This window comes from Eschrichtius robustus, chromosome 9 (genome assembly GCF_028021215.1).
Source record: "Eschrichtius robustus isolate mEscRob2 chromosome 9, mEscRob2.pri, whole genome shotgun sequence".
NCBI lineage: Eukaryota > Metazoa > Chordata > Mammalia > Artiodactyla > Eschrichtiidae > Eschrichtius > Eschrichtius robustus.
Genome location: NC_090832.1, coordinates 40409995 through 40425338, shown reverse-complemented (window position 1 = coordinate 40425338; position 15344 = coordinate 40409995).

Genomic DNA, 15344 nt, shown 5'->3' with positions numbered 1-15344 from the left:
AGCACCGAGCTGATCTCCCTGTGCTATGCGGCTGCTTTCCACTAGCTATCTATTTTACATTTGGTAGTATTTATAAGTCCATGCCACTCTCTCACTTCGTCCCAGCTTCCCCTTTCCCCTCCCCATGTCCTCAAGTCCATTCTCTACGTCTGCGTCTTTATTCCTGTCCTGCCCATAGGTTCTTCAGAACTATTTTTTTTTTTTTTTTTTTAGATTCCATATATATGTGTTAGCATATGGTATTTGTTTTTCTCTTTCTGACTTACTTCACTCTGTATGACAGTCTCTAGGTCCATCCACCTCACTACAAATAACTCCATTTCGTTTCTTTTTATGGCTGAGTAATATTCCATTGTATATATGTGCCACATCTTCTTTGTCCATTCATCTATCGATGGACACTTAGGTTGATTCCATGTCCTGGCTATTGTAAATAGAACCGCAATGAACATTGTGGTACAAGACTCTTTTTGAATTATGGTTTTCTCGGGGTATATGCCCAGTAGTGGGATTGCTGGATCGTATGGTAGTTCTATTTGTAGTTTTTTAAGGAACCTCCATACTGTTCTCCATAGTGGCTGTATCAATTTACATTCCCACCAACAATGCAAGAGGGTTCCCTTTCTCCACACCCTCTCCAGCATTTATTGTTGGTAGATTTTTTGATGATGGCCATTCTGACTGGTGTGAGGTGATACCTCACTGCAGTTTTGATTTGCATTTCTCTAGTGATTAGTGATGTTGAGCATCCTTTCATGTGTTTGTTGGCAATCTGTATATTCTTTGGAGAAATGTCTATTTAGGTCTTCTGCCCATTTTTGATTGGGTTTTTTTTTTTTTTTTCATATTGAGCTGCATGAGCTGCTTGTAAATCTTGGTGATTAATCCTTTGTCAGTTGCTTTGATTGTAAAAATTTTCTCCTGTTCTGAGGATTGTCTTTTCATCTTGTTTATGGTCTCCTTTGCTGTGTAAAAGCTTTGAAGTTTCATTAGGTCCCATTTGTTTATTTTTGGTTTTATTTCCATTACTCTAGGAGGTGGATCAAAAAAGATCTTGCTGTGATTTATGTCAAAGAGTGTTCTTCTTATGTTTTCCTCTAAGAGTTTTATAGTGTCCGGTCTTACATTTAGGTCTCTAATCCATTTTGATTTTATTTTTGTGTATGGTGTTAGGGAGTGTTCTAATTTCATTCTTTTACATGTAGCTGTCCAGTTTTCCCAGCACCACTTATTGAAGAGACTGTCTTTTCTCCATTGTATATCCTTGCCTCCTTTGTCATAGATTAGTTGACCATAGGTGCGTGGGTTTATCTCTGGGCTTTCTATCCTGTTCCACTGATCTATATTTCTGTTTGTGTGCCAGTACCATACTGTCTTGATTTTTGTAGCTTTGTAGTATAGTCTGAAGTCCGGGAGCCTGATTCCTCCAGCTCTGTTTTTCTTTCTCAAGATTGCTTTAGGAAATTGTATTTTCATTATTTTTAAACCTATTACTTTTAATTTACGATTGCTATTTAAAAAACTTATTATTTAAATTTTAGATTGTTATTATTTATGGTGCCTTATTGCCAAAGAAGCCATAAGTTCCCCCAAGAAATGATAATTCGTATTTTTCATTTTTTTCCATTCTCTATAGTGCCTAGTGAAGGAGCTAAGTAAGTACTCAAGTAAATTTTTGAATTTATTGCCAATTCTGGGCAAACTTAATGAAGTGTTGAAACACCTCTCAACACTTTAAACTTTTATTATTTTCACAAGCAATTAACTTCTCTAAGTGGGAGAAAGAATTTTCTTTTCACTGAACTATCTATAATAAAACTCTGTGTAAAATCAGACTGGATTAGTGAAAAAAAAAGTAAGATGGTTCCAAATAAAAAACATGACTGAAGCTTCAGATATTTTCTTACTATCCTTTGCCCTTTTGTAATAGCTAGAGCTGGATTCAAGACTGAGCCTGCTACTGAGCCATGTGGGTGGCATTTTGTGGCCAGATTACATAATCTTTTAAACCTGTATTCTTATTTGTAGAGGGAGACTAATAGTCTATACTGATGTTGTTAAGAATAAACACGACAGTACATGTAAAGAAGTGATACAGAAACCAAGCTAAATACACAGTAGCTACTACTGACATTATCATCCATGATGGACTGCTTTCTCTTAACTAAAACTTACATCCTCATCTGTTAAGTGGGATCTCTGAAACGTTAGATGACTCCTTGGGCACGGTTGCTCCTCCCAGTTTTATCATGCATTGCATTCCCCTCTTTTCTCAGATTGCTGATATTCTACCTTGCTTAGAAGATCATAAAATCTGTCATGACATCTCCTTATTAAATTGTTGCAAAAGAATAGAAAAGTTGACAGTAGTTTTTTACTTATTGTGATTCAAAACTGTTCCATTTGTACATCACAGTCTCACACAGATGGGAGCTTTATATTTTATTAACTTTTAATAATATAAATGTTTTGATCTATTCCTCTATCTTATTACCATATAAATGATAGAGTGTTGTCTAAATTAGAAACAGGTTGAGTGCACATTTTGAAGAAGGAATCTTCATAAACTTCTATAACCCATGGTCAGTGCAGCAGAGGTACCAATACACATGTCCCATTGCCATTATCAGTCATTCCTGATATCTGTCTAGTGCTGTACAGTTTACACAACACCATCACCACATCATCAACTTTGAGTTTTGCAAAATTCAGTTAGGAAGGCAGGGCAAGTATCATCATTTCAATACTGCATTATAAATGGGAAAACTGAGGCTTGCAAAAATTAATTTGCATGAAGTCACATGGTTTATAATGGAGAGCAGCATTCAGAATAGTCTCCTGACTTCTAATCAAGGACATTTTCATAATCTCCCTAATTTGCAATGTCCATGAACCATATGGTAAAATTAATTATGCTTGCCAGACAGCAGAATTTTAAGACAAATTAGGTATCCTTCTAAACATTTAGGAATCTTGTTCTTGCTAAGTAATACAGTGAGGAATTCTTTTCATGTTATTGTCCATATTTTATGGTTAAGTATGGGTTCACAGCATTCCTATCTTGATATAAAACCCTTCTGACTTTCAGAAACTTTGTGCCTTCTCTCATTTCTTTGACATGTAAACTGGTTGCAGCTAAGTGAGTCGGTAAATAAGGGAATTAAAAAATATATATATATATATTTGATGTGTATGTACTTTTCACAAAAACAAACAAAAAAACAACAGGTGCTGATAAAAGGTACCACTGTTTACCCTCATTCAAAACACACTGGTGACATCTATGGAATATAGCAAGAACATTGATAGGAATTCCCTATACTAATTACATAGATAGGAAGACATTTAAATATTATTATCACTGCTCAGTATTACAATAGTCCGTGAAAGACAGTGTTCTTTGTCCAGGAAGACAACATTATCTGATTAACAGAAATAGGTGATAGCATTTCTATTTTAGGTATTAGACTCTCCCACTTGTAAAGGTGATTCTGTTCTTTTATTTTTTCCTCCTAACAACTGATTTTTTTCTTCTAATAATTGATTTTTAGATCTCAGAATAATTCAAGGTTATTTAATTTTGAACATAAAAATATTGTCATCAATACTTTTGTTATAACACAAACATCATCTTGTATTGCCTCAGTTTTCCCATTAGTAAAATGGGAACAACAAAACCTTATAAAATTTTTGTGAAGCATAATCATATACACCAGGTACATGATAAATATTCAATACATGCTTGTTATATTGGTGGTAGTATTGTCCCTCCCCCACTTCAATATTAAACACATGGCATATCTGATTGCAAAAATGGCCATAATTCTCCACCCCTCCTTATATTCGTGCCCTTTGCAGTGTGGCTTTATAACATCTCCTCAGCTGGCCCTGTGACTTGCTTTTAGAAATAGAATGCAGCAGAGGTGTCACTTGCCTTACACAGTTTCACATTGTCTCTAGGGACCTCTGCCGCCAGCATATAATCAAGTGCAGGCTAAACTAATGGCGAATGTTAAAAAAAAAAAAAAGAAAAATCATGTGACCTAATGACGACTGAGAGAACTTTTTCATTTGGGTTGCCCAAAGTGGCTTAGGTAGCTGCTTTCCTGACATACAATGATGTGACCATGTGAATGAGCCCAACTGGCATGTGTTTATTTTGAGTACACAGAGCATACTGATGTAAAGTGGATGTGGTTTTATTTTTTTCATAAGGAATTGAGGCAACAAGCAATATAAACAATAAAAAGCACTTTAGTATTGTTATTAATATAATAAGTAATTGATATTATATGTTAATATAATATTAATATATAAGTAATTAATTTAGAATTAAGAAGCACTAGATACTCTTGAAGCTAAGTGTTACCTTATGAAGGTTTACCTTGTATGAATACATTCTGAAAATACTTAAATTAATTACCTTTTATGTAGAAACCTTAATTTAATCTGACATGAAATTGTTTATTTTTTTTCCTCAGATCTAAATGAGAATTTTAATTCATTGCATTATGTTAGCCAAGTACACCTGCTCAGTGCTCTTTCTGTAACAATAAATAAAAAACTGAAAAAGTAGATGCATTTACTCTTGATAAATTTGACAGTACCCCTTTGAAATCCTTTTTTGCATTTAATGAGACTGGAATAAAATTTATTTTGGTGTTTCTTTGAAAAATGTTCTGGGGTAAAAATACAAGTAAGTTTAATTAGCACCTCTTACAACACAAAAAGAACACTAACATTTAAAAAAATGTTTTATAGTCATCCCTTAGAATGAGACAAAGTAAATGAACACTATTAGAATAGAAGGATGGAAACTGAGTGGAAAACCAATTTAACTCTGACAAACACCTGGAAAACCTAAGCATTTTGTTTATTAAATTTCCACACAGAAGAAATTGTTTTTTTCTTTGCATGTTCAACATATATAGCATTTCCTATCCTAAACAAACATGCTTCCTAATTTAGCATAAATCTCCTCATACTAATGAAGTAACTTTATATATTATTTGTTTATTATTCAACGACGCAGTGTTATCCACCTTGTTTTCCCACCAGAAATGTATGCATGACATCCGGATACTGTCAGGGAATACCTTTTAGCCGAGGTTCCCATGGTCTGCATTAGCTATTGTCTGAAACACAATAAACTGGCAGGGAGTGAATCTATAATAAAACCAGGAACAGTTGCTTGGCAGCTGGAAACACATGATGTGATAAAATTACTAAGTATTTTGTAGGGCAAACTGTCACTCTTATATAAACCTTATAACTGTTAGTGACTAACACAGATATACTCTATTTCTAACTCAATTTTCTTTAGTGATAAGTTACCAGACAGAGTTACCTCTCACTGAGAACCAAACATTTCTGTGTTGTGCTTCAAGGGATTAAGAAACCATCTTCTGCTCTAATATTAAATGAAAAAAATATTTTGAGATCCTAGTGACACTATACTTCTTTCTCTCTTTCATGAATATGAGCAGATAGAATGCAGTTTCCTCTAAGGTGATCCATAGACAAAAACCAATTATGCTTAATAGGGAAACTATAGTATTATTATTAGTCTCTAATATTGACTTATGGTCAAGAAAATATCTTAAAAAAAAATTTACAAGTTTTTTGTAACTAGGCTTTTCATCTTTATGATCACTGGCCAACTTCAAAAAAAAAAAAAACCTGTTAGGATTAATAAATGATATTTGTAAGATTTGTAGAGGTGAACAGTAGACCAAGTAAAATGTTTTCAATTTCTATTGCCCCCAAATGCAGTTTTATATATTACTTCTCCCTTTCAAAGTAGAACAGTTAAGTCTTAATTTTTAATGAAGCACCAAAACATTTTCATAGTCTTTTCTATTTCAGAATACAATTAGTTTGTAGTTTATCCACCTAAACCATTTAAATAGCTAACCAATTAGCAAAAATACCCCAGATTATATTTAACTATATTTAAATGGAGTTGAGTTTAATATTCAGACAGCTAAGTGGCCAAAATTGACTTTTAAAAAACTGTACAAAGTAAACATGTACAATTAGAGGGAAGGATCTCATTAAATTAAGCAAAGTAATAAGAACAACGTGAACTGTTAATAAGACGAGCAGCATCACAACTGAATCAAAATGGGAAAGAGAAATGGAAATTATCCTTGAAGGGTTTCAAGTCTACCATTAAGTTTACTTTTATTACTGGACAGTCAATGACTTCATTTTCAAAAGAATGGCTTTAATCCACAAAATATGAAGTTTCAATTTATAAATACAAGTACTTTATAGAAAACATGGAACTTAAGCTGAAAAAACTTTGCAGTACTCTCAAAGCCTTCTCATTTCAGAACTGTGGTTTGTTTCCTAGTTTATTTCCTATCCACATCATGGACATTATGAGTCATTATATCTCCAAACTATGTTCTTTCCCCTCCTATGAATAAACTTTCCAGCATAAATCTGATTGACCTTCTCACTTTATGCCTTTCTTCCTTCCCTTTTTATTCTGACTTGAATTACTTAAAATATTTATTTTGAGTCTCTGGGTCATCCTGAATATGACTATAGACCATATGGGAAATAGCTTTCCCTTTTGTGTAAAGTGACTAATATAATCAGTTAGCAGATAACATAATATATATCTATCATGGTGCTTAATAATCAGAGACTTACAAATATTATGTGGTGGTTAGACAAATGGATTCTGGAATCAGAATGCTTGGGTTCAAATCTCAGCTATAATACTTATTAGGTGCGTGGTCTTGGGAAAGTTGGATGATCTGTCCAAGCTTTTATTTTCTTATCTGGTAAAAGGAAACAATATGAACACTTAGCCTAAAGGAAATTAAGTATCAGAAAGAAAAGCTAAGACAGAAAAATATATTATTGTGATAGGGAGGTATTAATTACATTTGAAAACAAATTAGTACAGTTAAATTATTTTAAAGTATATTAAACTTATAATGTATGTGTATTACAAGCCTGGGAATGAAGAAAATTAATGTATGACCCAAATATTTCTATTATATTTGTAAGCATGATTATCTGTGTTTCCTTTTTAAAGAATATCTTTGTAGCAAGAAGATGATACAAAAAATTAAAAAAATTAAGATACAAATGTTTTGTATTAAAACTTGTGAACAATGCAAATATGTAAATGGAATTTTAGCAATTTGTTTTCTGTATCTTTCTTATCTCTAGCATTCCTAAAATAAATTATCCCAGTCATATAAAAAACAGTGAATACCTTTATTTTTAAGTGATTATTTTCTCTAAGAAAAATTACACAGGTAATTTTTTCAATTTAAAAAAATGAAGATAAAGATAAGCAAAACTGAGGAAATTACCACCAAAATTCCTAGTAACCTAAGACAATTACTCCTAAAAATTAAGTACATATACTTCCATTTGTATATGATTATATGTTTTATGAAAATGGGATCCAAATATATATTTTGTAGTCTTTTTAAGAATTTTATTTTATTTATTTTTTATACAGCGTGTTCTTATTAGCTATCCATTTTATACATATAAGTGTATATATGTCAATCCCAATGTCCTAATTCATCACACCACCAATACCCCCCCCCACTTGCCCCCCTTGGTGTCCATATGTTTGTTCTCTGCATCTGGGTCTCAATTTCTGCCCTGCAAACCAGTTTGTCTATCCCATTTTTCTAGGTTCCACATATATGCGTTGATATACAATATTTGTTTTTCTCTTTCTGACTTACTTCACTCTGTATGACAGTCTCTAGATCCATCCACATCTCTACAAATGACCCAATTTCATTCCTTTTTATGGCTGAGTAATATTCCATTGTATATATGTACGTCAACTTCTTTATCCATTCATCTGCCGATGGGCATTTAGGTTGCTTCCATGTCCTGGCTATTGTAAATAGTGCTGCAATGAACATTGGGGTGCATGTGTCTTTTTGAATTATGGTCTTCTCTGGGTATATGCCGAGTACTGGGATTGCTGGGTCATATAGTAATTCTATTTTTAGTTTTTTAAGGAACCTCCATACTGTTCTCCATAGTGGCTGTATCAATTTACATTCCCACGAGCAGTGCAAGAGGGTTCCCTTTCTCCACACCCTCTCCAAAATTTATTGTTTGTAGATTTTTTGATGATGGCCATTCTGTCATTCTGGTGAAGTGATACCTCATTGTAGTTTTGATTTGCATTTCTCTAATGATTAGTGATGTTGAGCAGCTTTTCATGGGCTTCTTCACCATCTGTATGTCTTCTTGGAGAAACGTCTATTTAGGACTTCTGCCCATATTTGGATTGGGTTGTTTATTTTTTTAATATTGAGCTGCATGAGCTGTTTATATATTTTGGAGATTAATGCTTTGTCCATTGATTCATTTGCAAGTATTTTCTCCCATTCTGAGGGTTGTCTTTTCGTCTTGTTTACGGTTTCCTTTTCTGTGCAAAAGCTTTTAAGTTTCATTAGGTCCCATTTGTTTATTTTTATTTTTATTTCCATTACTCTAGGAGGTGGATCATAAAAGATCTTGCTGTGATTTACGTCAGAGTGTTCTTCCTATGTTTTCCTCTAAGAGTTGTATAGTGTCCATTCCTACATTTAGGTCTCTAATCCATTTTGAGTTTATTTTTGTATATGGTGTTAGGGAGTGTTCTAATTTCACTCTTTTACATGCAGCTGTCCAGGTTTCCCAGTTATTGAAGAGACTATCTTTTCTCCATTGTATATCCTTGCCTCCTTTGTCATAGATTAGTTGACCATAGGTGTGTGGGTTTATCTCTGGGCTTTCTATCCAGTTCTATTGATCTATATTTCTGTTTTTGTGTCAGTACCATATTGTCTTGATTACTGAAGCTTTGTAGTATAGTCTGAAGTCCGGGAGCCTGATTCCTCCAGCTCCGTTTTTTTCCCTCAAGACTGCTTTGGCTATTCGGGGTCTTTTGTGTCTCCATACAAATTTTAAGATTTTTAGTTCTAGTTCTGTAAAAAATTCCATTTGTAATTTGATAGGGATTGCATTGAATCTGTAGATTGCTTTGGGTAGTATAGTCATTTTCACAATATTGATTCTTCCAATCCAAGAACATGGTATATTTCTCCATCTGTGTGTATCATCTTTAATTTCTTTCATCAGTGTCTTATAGTTTTCTGCATACAGGTCTTTTGTCTCCCTCAGTAGGTTTACTCCTAGGTATTTTATTCTTTTTGTTGCAATGGTAAATGGGAGTGTTTCCTTAATTTCTCTTTCAGATTTTTCATCATTAGTGTATTGGAATGCAAGAGATTTCTGTGCATTAATTTTGTATCCTGCAAGTTTACCAAATTCAGTGATTAGCTCTAGTAGTATTCTGGTGGCATTTTTAGGATTCTCTATGTATAGTATCATGTCATCTGCAAACAGTGACAGCTTTACTTCTTCTTTTCCAATTTGTATTCCTTTTATTTCTTTTGCTTCTCTGATTGCCGTGGCTAGGACTTCCAAAACTATGTTGAATATTAGTGGTGAGAGTGGACATCCTTGTCTCATTCCTTGTCTTAGAGGAAATGCTTTCAGGTTTTCACCATTGAGAATGATGTTTGCTGTGGGTTTGTTGTATATGGCCTTTATTATGTTGAGGTAGGTTCCCTCTATGCCCACTTTCTGGAGAGTTTTTATCATAAATGGGTGTTGAATTTTGTCAAAAGCTTTTTCTGCATTGATTGAGATGATCATATGGTTTTTATTCTTCAATTTATTAATATGGTGTATCACATTGATTGATTTGCACATATTGAAGAATCCTTGCATCCCTAGGATAAATCCCACTTGATCATGGTGTATGATCCTTTTAATGGGTTGTTGGAGTCTGTTTGTTAGCATTTTCTTGAGGATTTTGCTTCTATATACATGAATGATATTGGTCTGTAAGTTTCCTTTTTTGTAATATCTTTGTCTAGTTTTGGTATCCAGGTGATGGTGGCTTCATAGAACGAGTTTGGGAATGTTCCTTCCTCTGCAATTTTTTGGAAGAGTTTGAGAAAGATGGGTGTTAGCTCTTCTCTAAATGTTTGATAGAATTCACCTGTGAAGCCATCTGGTCCTGGACTTTTGTTTGTTGGAAGATTTTTAATCACAGTTTCAATTTCATTACTTGTGATTGGTCTGTTCATATTTTCTATTTCTTCCTGGTTCAGTCTTGGAAGGTTATACCTTTCTACGAATTTGTCCATTTCTTCCAGGTTGTCCATTTTATTGGCATAAAGTTGCTTGTAGTAGTCTCTAAGGATGCTTTGTATTTCTGCAGTGTCTGTCGTAACTTCTCCTTTTTCATTTCTAATTTTAATGATTTGAGTCCTCTCCATCTTTTTCTTGATGAGTCTGGCTAATGGTTTATCAATTTTGTTCATTTTCTCAAAGAAACAGTGTTTAGTTTTATTGATCTTTGCTATCATTTTCTTTGTTTCTATTTCATTTATTTCTGCTCTTGTCTTTATGATTTCTTTCCTTCTACTAAGTTTGGGTTTTGTTTGTTCTTCTTTCTCTAGTTCTTTTAGGTGTAAGGTTAGATTGTTTATTTGAGTTGTTTGTTGTTTCCTGAGGTAGGATTATGTTGCTATAAACTTCCCTCTTAGAACTGCTTTCCTGCATCCCATAAGTTTTGGATCATCGTGTCTTCATTGTCATTTGTCTCTAGGTATTTTTTGATTTCCTCTTTGATTTCTTCAGTGATCTCTTGGTTATTTAGTAACGTATTGTTTAACCTCCCTGTGTTTGTGTTTTTTACGCTTTTTCCCTGTAATTGATTTCTAATCTCATAATGTTTTGGTCAGAAAAGATGCTTCATATGATTTCAATCTTCTTAAATTTACTGAGGCTTGATTTGTGACCCAAGATGTGATCTATCCTGGAGAATGTTCCATGCGCATTTGAGAAGAAAGTGTAATCTGCCGTTTTTGTATGGAATGTCCTATAAATAGCATTTAAATCTATCTGGTCTATTGTGTCATTTAAAGCTTGTGTTTCCTTATTCATTTTCTGTTTGGATGATCTGTCCATTGGTGTAAGTGAGGTTTAAAGCCCCCCACTATTATTGTGTTACTGTCGTTTTCCTCTTTTATAGCTGTTAGCACTTGCCTTATGTATTGAGGTGCTCCTATGTTGGGTGCATATATATTTATAATTGTTATATCTTCTTCTTGGATTGATCCCTTTATTGATCACTAGCCTTCAATGTCTGATTCTGTAGGAAGTCCTTCTCCCGTTGCTGGACCCCCAGGTTGGGAAGCCTGACGTGGGGCTCAGAACCTTCATTCCAGTGGGTGGACTTCTGTGGTATAAGTGTTCTCCAGTTTGTGAGTCACCCACCCAGCAGTTATGGGATTTGATTTTACTGTGATTGCGCCCCTCCTACCATCTCACTGTAGCTTTTCCTTTGCCTTTGGATGTGGGGTATCTTTTTTGGTGAGTTCCAGTGTCTTCCTGTCGATGTTTGTTCAGCAGTTAGTTGTGATCACATTTTGTAGTCTTCATTGGTAATCTCTTTGCCTAGCTTAATGCTTGGCATATAGTAGAGGCTTAATAAATATTTTAGTTAATGAGTTAATGAATAATTGAGTTGTAAGCAAGCAGAGGACGATTCTTTTAGAAATATTTGATCAAATTTCTAAAAAATATTTAGATTCTTACTGGACTCATTTAGTATATTTAGATCAATTTATTGCAGAAATGCATATTAACTACATTAAGTTTTGCATTCAAGGAACAAAACATATTTCTCCATTTATATATATCTTTTATATTTCACAGTGGAGGTTTCAGTTTTTTTCAATTATATTTCAGTTACTTTTATTTTTTGATTGAATTTTCAAAATCAATCTCAGTATTATTCTCTGGAATAATTCTCAGCATAATTCTCTGGAAATGTATCCAATAACAAGTATTGTTCCTTTGCTTTTCCAGTATGATTTTCTGGAAATTTATCCAGAAACAATTCTAGTTCCTTTGCTTTTCCATATAAATTTTAGAATAATCTTGCCTATTCTAAATAATATAGCTGCAAAAAATTCTGCTGGGAATTTTATAGAAATTGTAATGAACTTAAATATCAATTTAAGAATAATTGGCATTTTTACTATGTTGAGTCTTCTAATCCATGAACATAGTATCTTCCCCCACTTATTTAGAGCTTCTTTTTTTTAAAACTAATTCTCTGTTTACTCCCATTTTTGCTACGATTGGTATCTTTATTTATTTTTATTTATTTTTATTTTTGGCTGTGTTGGGTCTTCGTTTCTGTGTGAGGGCTTTCTCTAGTTGCGGCGAGTGGGGGCCACTCTTCATCGCGGTGCACGGGCCTCTCACTATCGTGGCCTCTCTTGTTGTGGAGCACAGGCTCCAGACGCGCAGGCTCAGTAGTTGTGGCTCGCGGGCCTAGTTGCTCCACGGCATGTAGGATCTTCCCAGACCAGGGCTCGAACCCGTGTCCCCTGCATTAGCAGGCAGATTCTCAACCACTGCGCCACCAGAGAAGCCCCCGAGCTTTGATTTCTTTTATCAGTGTTTTGTAGTTTTCAGCATACAGATTTTGTATATGTTTTGATTTGCACCTAAGTATTTCATGGCAATAATACTGTAATTTAAATTTTGTTCATTGGTGGTACAATAGATTTTTGTGTGTTTATCTTGTTATCTTGTGACATTATTTATTAGTTCAAGGGATTTTTTTTTTTTTTTTTTTTTTGTAGATTCTTTGGGATTTTTCTACATAGACAATTACATCATTCTCAAATAGAGAAGTTTTGTTTCTTCCTTACTGATCTTTGTGCCTTTTATTTCTTCTTTTTGCATTGCACTGGTTACAACTTCCGGTATTCTATGTTGATTAAGGGTGATAAGAGAAGAAATCCTTGCTTTTTCCCCAATCTTTGGATGAAAGCATTCAATCTCTTGCCATTAAGTACAGTATTGGCTCTAGGTTTTTGTAGAAGTCCTTTATCAAGTTGAAGAAGTCCCCCTCTATTCCTATTTTTCTGAGAGTTTTCCATGAATGGGTCTTGCATTTTGTCAACAAAATTAACAATTTGTGTTAGGCTTACTCCAGAATAAATGCAACCTGAGGGGGGAATAATACTTTAAAATGTTTGTTGTAAGATTTAAAAATTACTCATTCAACCATTCATTTAATAAATAATTATTGAGTCCCTATCATGCACATGCCTATTAGGCACAGTTGTAATTCAGATGTATAGTACACACCAATCTGCCTGGTGTTGAATTAGTGGTGAACACAGTTTTATAGTAATCCTGGTTAATACAGAACTGGCAAGGCAGCCTTTGGATTAAACTTTTTCTACCAAATTGTTGCAGGAAGGGGGACCCCTTCCAGGACCCGAGAGAGGGCTCTTGTCTAACTCTCAGAAATGAATCGTCCGAGGAGACACACGTGCTGAAAAAGCAAGAGACTTTATTGGGAAGGGGCGCCTGGGTGGAGATCAGCAGGGTAAGTGAACCCAGGAGAACTGCTCTGCCACATGGCTCACAGTCTCGGGTTTTATGATGATGGGATCACTTTCTGGGTTGTCTCTGGCCAATCATTCTGACTCAGGGTCTGGTGGCGCATGCAACCACTCAACCAAGATGGATTCCTGCAAGGAGGATTCTGGGAGGTTGGTAGGACATGTGGACTGGCGTCTCCTCACTCTTTTTGACCTTTCCCATATTCTTCTGGTTGGTGGTGGCTTGTTAGTTCCATGTTCCTTAACAGGATCTCCTGTCATAAAATAACTCATGCAAATTGTTACTGTCTTTGCTGGGCCAGGGCAGGGCGGTTTCAGTCAGTGTCTCCCATACCAAAATGGACAGATACATACAACTCTATGGAAAAATCTGAGTCCCTTTTACTCGCAAATGCTTCTGTCTAGATAGTTTAGTAACACTGCCATTTTGTTTGTTCTAGAACAATTTCATAGATTAAGGTAACAGATATTAAAAAGGTTTTCTTTAGGATGCTCCAATATTCAGAAAAGTTGAACAAAATATACTTGTAGTAGTCACTACAGTAGTATCAACCTATTTTATGAACCAGGCTCATTTCTAAACCTTTTACTACCAGATTATGGTCTAGGTGAGGGATCATTGGTCATATAAAGAAAAGCACATGTGAACATTTAGAATGCAAACCTTAGCATTTCCCATTCTGGTAAGCTCAGTGGGTGACATTATCAGGCTTGAGCCAGAATTTGGGGACTTGCTTCCAAAGAGCCTGACCCAAAATAAAGATAATAAAGGAGCAATTTTCTTTAGTTTTCTTTCACAATTGCTTTGGGTTTTATATTTGGTTGAAAACACTAAGGAGCGTTCCATCATTTGATTAAAACACATTTCTTGCTGAATCCTTTCTTTCCCCAGATGCAGAAAACAACCCTGCTTAAGTTAGTGCAATAAATCTAAGAAATAAAGGAACTATTGTCACCTCTTTGTCTGGTTGATAACAGAAGTCTGTGTGAAGCTCACATTCCAGAGGTGCATTCATTCAGTTCTACAGTGAGCACTTTTTTACAAGCACCAATTTCCTCTGAACCTCTTAATGTTTCAACTAAATGAAGTTACTATTGACTCATTGTTTGTAAGTAGTCAAAAATGTGGCTTTTTCCTATTATCTTTAAAAGGATTAGTTTATATTTCCATCTGTTTTAAATTGCTTTCCCATCTAATATTTCTTCTGATATTCACAGAAGCCTTGTGAGATAGGTAAGGCAAGTGTTATCATTCTTATTTTATATGTGAAAAAATAAAATCTCAAAGAGATGATGTGATTTTGAGTAGAACTGAGCCTTCTGGCTCTTACTCCAGTGTTAGTTTATTAAATTCATTTACTTAAACACTTATTAGTCAACACATACCTCATTGAGTGCCTACTTTGGTCAAACTCCATTGCAGAAACTCAGCTCTCTCTCAAGTTTGGTTATCACTATTTGTAAGTATTAGAAAGATGTCTAGGGATAAAAACTTCTGGTAATAATTGTGAAAGGAACATTCCCATTTTAATGCTTTAGTTTTAAAAGCTAAAACTGTATTATGATTATAGTTTGCCCAGACATCAATTTTGATCATGTACTTATCCCAAGTTCATCAGACTATAAATGCAATATTTCTGATATTGAAAGTTATGAAGTCAGTATTTGACAGCAAACATTTCAAACTTTCCCCCCTAATTTGGATGAATTTGGAGCTTGCAAGGTGCTAAAGTTAGATCTTTCATAGTAGCCTATGAGCTGCTTTAAAAATTACTAATCCATCAGATAATAAAAGCCTACAACTTTCATTCACCCAATACACTCTAGTATGTTCTAATATGTTGTTTGTATTCTTTCTCCAGGTAT